Genomic DNA, 6000 nt, shown 5'->3' with positions numbered 1-6000 from the left:
TTAAGATACAACTATGCATCCAAGAGGCCAGGTAATGCTCATTTTCAGGTTCATATTTATATTTTCTGCTGCCACTGTGACATGTTTGGATGCTTTAATGTTCAAAATGGGCTTTACATTTCTCATACTGCCTGTGCTGCCAGTCTGCTCTGATTGGTAAGCTGGCGTGCTCTGCTGTGATTGGTCAACCGCTTAGAGATGTGTCGGAAATGTCATGCCCCTTAGCCTATTACAATAAATGTGTTTAAGCGCTATAGCCAATAGACGAAAGAGTGTTACATTTCACTATCTTACTGAAGAAAGCAAAGCAGTCCAATCAAGGCGATTCAGGCAGGTTGAACTTTGGGATGTTAGCCTTTGCAGACCATTAACATGCACAACAACCTCTTTAACACACTACAGGAAAGGGAAAACCCTAAAAAGTGTAATAGGGCATCTTTAAGTACAGGAAACGGTTCCATAGAAGTCTAAAGGCCCAGACACACCAATCTGACAACAAAGAACTGACACAGACGGACCCCGACTGTTGCCTCGCGTCTCTGCGTTTTGGCCATGTGTCACACTGGAACACACCGCAAAGACTTCAGCCAACGGCCAAGAAGCACGTACGAACTGCGCATGCGTGAGTGTCAATAACTCTCCTTACCAGCAGGCGGCGGTAGTGTGCCTTCTTCCTTCAAAAGAGGCAACAACCGGAAGACAGACTTGCTGATAACCGAGAGAAGAAGAACAGAGTCCGCGGAGGACCCAGTTTGGGTCCTCCATGGACTGCGAAATGAGACGGTCTACAGAGCATGTCCTTGTACGTCACCGGCAGTTACCCCTACATTTTGCCGCCCCCGTCACCTAGCAACCAGCTGCAGTCACAAGTGCCGGAAATAATTTCTGACACTAGGCAAAATATTTTCAAACTGTTTTCAAACTGTTTTCAAAACTGTTCAATATGGAGTCAGATCTAGCTGTACTTATTTTGGTGTTATATAATATGTTTAAATTATTTTCCCGAGGTCGCAACAGGCCCCCGTGAAGAGGGCTTCATTCTCCCCGCCGCGCGCCATCTGGATAAATTGCTCCAGTCTGCTCCTTGCTCCCTATCAAAACAAATTGTTGCAGTGAAGATTTGTATTAAACAAAAGGAAGTTAAATAAATAAATTAGCTTTATAATGAAGAATCCCAACAATATGAAAACCAAACAGGGTAGAAATATTTTCACTCATATTATTTTATGTAGTAAATATAAAGAGACATCTCCAATTGCCCGTATAATTTAAATACACAAATTAAATAGGTTACTTTTTCTTTCATGTCGTTTAACTATGGGGTGAGTACATTAAAAACGAATCCAGCTGAAACCGTTGTAAACAAGCCATAATCTTTTTTTTAAAAACTCATTCGTGGCACCTGCACCCGTTGCATCCTGGAATGGTACACCGCGGAGGTGTACATAGATGTATCCTCTAAATCTGGGGAAAGAGGGCTGCAATTTGCGGGCCCGCATTCGGAGGAGTCTTGTCTTTTTTTAAAATTGGGACAGCCCTCGTTTGGCGGTAAAGGAACGTATGCGGTCTCCGAATGCATCCTCAGGAGGATCGGCGTCTGAATTGGGACACCAGCCCTTGCGTGATTACCCGAGAGAAGAAAGAACAGACTGCGTGATATAAACAAACACAAATAGCGTGCGTTCCATTTCACTACAACGAGAAGCTCATTGGGGCTTTCCCGAACCTGTGTCGAGAGCTGAAGTTAAAGAAACTCAGATTTGCCTTCTTATAGTTTGTTTGGTCCGCTCACTTCCGTTTCGCTTCTCATGCACTGATTCGCTAGTTGAACAGCCAATCAGAGTGATTTAATTTTGCCGACTGCCTTTGGCTGACTGCCCACCGATTCAACATGTTGAATCGGCATGTTTTTCATCTAAAAGGCGTCGGCACGGCTGAAAGGACCCTAACGTTTCAGGACATCGTCGGCCCTNACTGAATCTGCAATAGGTAAGCAGCTTGGTGTGAAGAAGTCAACTGTGGGGAGGGAGATTATCAGTGGTCTTGTATGTCTTCCATTTTCTAATAATTGCTCCCACAGTTGACTTCTTCACACCAAGCTGCTTACCTATTGCAGATTCAGTCTTCCCAGCCTGGTGCAGGTCTACAATGTTGTTTCTGGTGTCCTTTGACAGCTCTTCGGTCTTGGCCATAGTGGAGTTTGGAGTGTGACTGTTTGAGGTTGTGGACAGGTGTCTTTTATACTGATAACGAGTTCAAACAGGTGCCATTAATACAGTTAACAAGTGGAGGACAGAGGAGGCTCTTAAAGAAGAAGTTACAGGTATGTGAAAGCCAGAAATCTTGTTTGTTTGTAGGTGACCAAATACTTATTTTACACAATAATTTGCAAATACATTCTTTAAAAATCAGACATGTGATTTTCTGGATTTTTTTCTTCTCATTTTGTCTCTCATAGTTGAGGTATACCTAGGATGAAAATTACAGGCCTCTCTCATCTTTTTAAGTGGGAGAACTTGCACAATTGGTGGCTGACTAAATACTTTTTTGCCCCACTGTAAGTCAGTTGTATAAAGTAAACTGCGTTCAATACAAAGTATTGTTGGTGTGCTGTTTTTGCCAAATTGTTTCTCTCTAGCAAAACTGAATTTAAAATGGTTTCAGTGTGGGCCAGCCTTAATGGCTACCAACCAATTGTCCTGACGTGAAAACACAGGAAAGGATGATGACAGGCAGCATGTGTCCCTGTAATTGGAAGTGTACTCTTTGCACCCTATGTTTAACCACAGCCTGACACACAGTAGTATTGTGCTGCACTGCCTGTTGTCTTGACTGTGTAGTCGTTGCATAGCAACAATAATAAAAATCCATTATTTTGCCTTTTAAAACGTGCCTTTAGTCGAGGGCTAACATGAGTGCAAGCCCAACTCCAGCTTCTCTGAAACGTACAAGTCTCCACTGCTAAGTGCTGGGGTTTGTCAGCTTTGCAGGAGCGTGTAGGAAATGTGAAGGCTTTACTGGAGCAGCAGCTTTTCACTCAGTGATGAGCTCAATGATTAATGCCTGAATCTTAATTTACCAAATGAGACTGGATGAGTATATTTTTTTCATGAGGGTCAAATATGAATAATCGAGTGTGCCGTGCATATATTTGCATACATGACACATGAAAGGAGGTTGTACTTGTCAAGTGAGTGACACACAACCCCCCTTTAAGCCTCATATTCACAGAGAGAGAGCTCTGTTTTTGTAATGTGGAGTGTACTGTATTTATGTGGATTTTTGTGAGTGTGTGTGTGTCTCTGCGTACATGTTTTAGCGTGTGTGTCCTCCCAGAGAGGCATCAGTTGTGTTTAAACACCCTTTTAGCACTCTGATGAATCTCCAGACTAATGCAGGCAAGAAGGATTAAGTAAACATGCAATCATTACCGCGGTGGCACCTCACTTGTAAAGCTGAACACATTTTGCTTTTTCACTGCTCTCACAATTTACAGCATGCCCAGGCATTCCTGTAGGACCTGTTGCACGTAACTCTTTCACTTTTAACACACAAATAGATATCTATACCTTTTTTTACCAAAATGATTGTGCTGATTTCAGCTTTTCCAGTTAAACCACGTTTCCACTAAGCTAACTAACATTTTTCAAGGAACTAAAAGGTTTCTTCAGCTAATACAAGTAGGCAAAATAAAACTCCTGATATATGAAAAAAGGAGGCTGTTTTACACGCCACCCTCCAGACTAAAATGTTCCAAGACTTTCGCACCTAAAAGATATTAAAACTTGTGGAAAGTATTGCCCCTATCCAGGGACTTTAACCCTTTGGAGTCCTGGGCTAATTTGGCCATTTTCGCATACTTTTGATTTGTCTTACTAAACCCCATTAAGAAATGTTTGGCATGTCAATGTTTGGTATCTTTTTTTTAAGGACAACCTCACCTATATAACCTGATAGTTATTTCTTTCATTTTGAGATACTATATGAACATTTTGGACCAANTTAAAGTTTAGTCTAGTGCAAGTAAATACCTGCAAAGGCCAGGTTTTAGCAGTTATGCGGTAGAGTTTTTCTTTCTGTTTAATTTGATAGTTCCCATTTATAGGGATCACTGGCGTCTACAGGATTTTGCGCTATGTGTTTTGTACTGTACGGTATTGGACTGTTTTACCCGCGCAAATCATTCTTGTTTAGTTTTCAATACGCTTTGCGCGGTTTAATCGGGTCGCTGAGGTTTCCTTTCAGGGACCTATCCCGTTTGAAAAGGTGTTCGTAGTATATGACTTGTAAATCCGGCGCGGCTTGTTAAGCCGCGTTTTAATACATCGCGAGACCTCTGTGGCACCGGGCATTTGTCGTGGTACATAGTGGTGTGTCTGTGAGGTGTATTCTTGGTGGGTATGTTCATAATCGGTTCTTTTGTGTAAAGAATCAGGATCGATTTGGTACAGATTCATGTTCGTATTAGCCTTTGCACTAACTGGACTTTCGCGGTTTGGTCGTGCTTAGTAACGCATTTTTTTCTTCCATATAGGTGTGTGAATAGATTGTTTTGGTTGGAAATGTGTTCCGCTTTCTCGAAAATGCTACGTTGTCCAGGATGTCTGTATCGGAAACTCTTGTACGGGAGCGTTTACCGGATCGTCTGGTCACTTTTTCGATTTTCCGAAAAGTCGGGAGGTTATGTTCTCTTTGTTGCACGTGGGCGTATGAGTTAGTTTATTTCTACGAATTACTTAAACGTACGATATATGAATTTAGGGGTGGGGGACGGTAGGGGGGGTTCGCTCAACATAGCCTCTTTAGTCAGGGGGTCACTGTATTTCCTTTCTCCTTCGAATTTGGTTTGGACTACGGAGAGACTTCGTCTCTGTCTGTGGGTGCATTTTTGTACGAATGCGTTTCTCTGTGTGTGTTTGTGAGTGTTTGGTGTATTTGTATGTACGGTCATGTGTTGGTGGTAATTGTGTTTTTCGTTCTCCGAGAAAGAGCATACGCACTTTCTATACTCCGTGGATGGTTTGTTCGGCGGCAGAGTGTAGTGTCTGTTCGTGTGTTTGGGGCGTAGTTACAGTGCGTACGTATTTATACGGTGCCGGATTTTCCATGAATGTGCTAGTCATACAGTACTTAAACATGGGGTACTTTTGTCGTTCCCGTGATATCGAAAGTTGGTCAGCAGTAACAACCGCGAGTTTTGCGTGATTGTCGGTTCAATGTAACTTCCGGAAGGGGGGGGTCTGGGGGGGTCCGAAAACCAGTCAGTATCTGGTGTGAGGGTTAGGGTTAGGGTAATGTTGTGAATCGAGTGGCCTGTGTTCGTCATCCATAACATACGCCTGCCCATACCATAACCCCACCACCACCATGGGCTAGGGCTGGGCGATATATCGAGTTTACACGATACATCGTGGATTGCACTACATGCGATGTCGTAAATTACCACATCGTGAACATCGAGTATTATGTTGTCAAATCAATTTCCCGCCGCGGCCAAAATGAGCTTTCCTTTCTCCCTCATAGACACAGTCACACACGCAGGCACACACGCAGGCCCCGTCTAACTTGCATACAAACATTACACACATGCACAGTGACAGAGAGCAGGGCTCGACATTATAAATGGCCCGCTGGCTTGGAAGCACTATTTAGACACCCCGGGCCAGCATAACGTACTTTCCACTTGCCCGCTCGGGCCACTAAAAATATTGCTTAAAAAAATAAAATGTCCTGTGGTATAGGTATTTTGACAAGCAATGTTGTTAAATTGTTTCGTTTATTAACGCTACAACATAGTGTTTCGTGAGGCGGTTGTCGTTGTTGGGTGAAAGGCAAACGGGAGCCAGCGCGAGCAGGCTCCCGTTTGCCCGTGAGCGCCGGGCAAAAAACTATCTTCAAATAAAAGAAAGTCACCGGACGAGTTAAAGGAGAGTGACAGGTAGCATGAGAAGAAGAGGGAGAGAAAGTTTCAGCCAGCTTGATCGATGGAGTTGTTTTCTA

This window comes from Notothenia coriiceps, unplaced genomic scaffold (genome assembly GCF_000735185.1).
Source record: "Notothenia coriiceps isolate Sejong01 unplaced genomic scaffold, NC01 NC01_scaffold00009970, whole genome shotgun sequence".
NCBI lineage: Eukaryota > Metazoa > Chordata > Actinopteri > Perciformes > Nototheniidae > Notothenia > Notothenia coriiceps.
Note: the sequence above shows the minus strand (reverse complement) of the source record.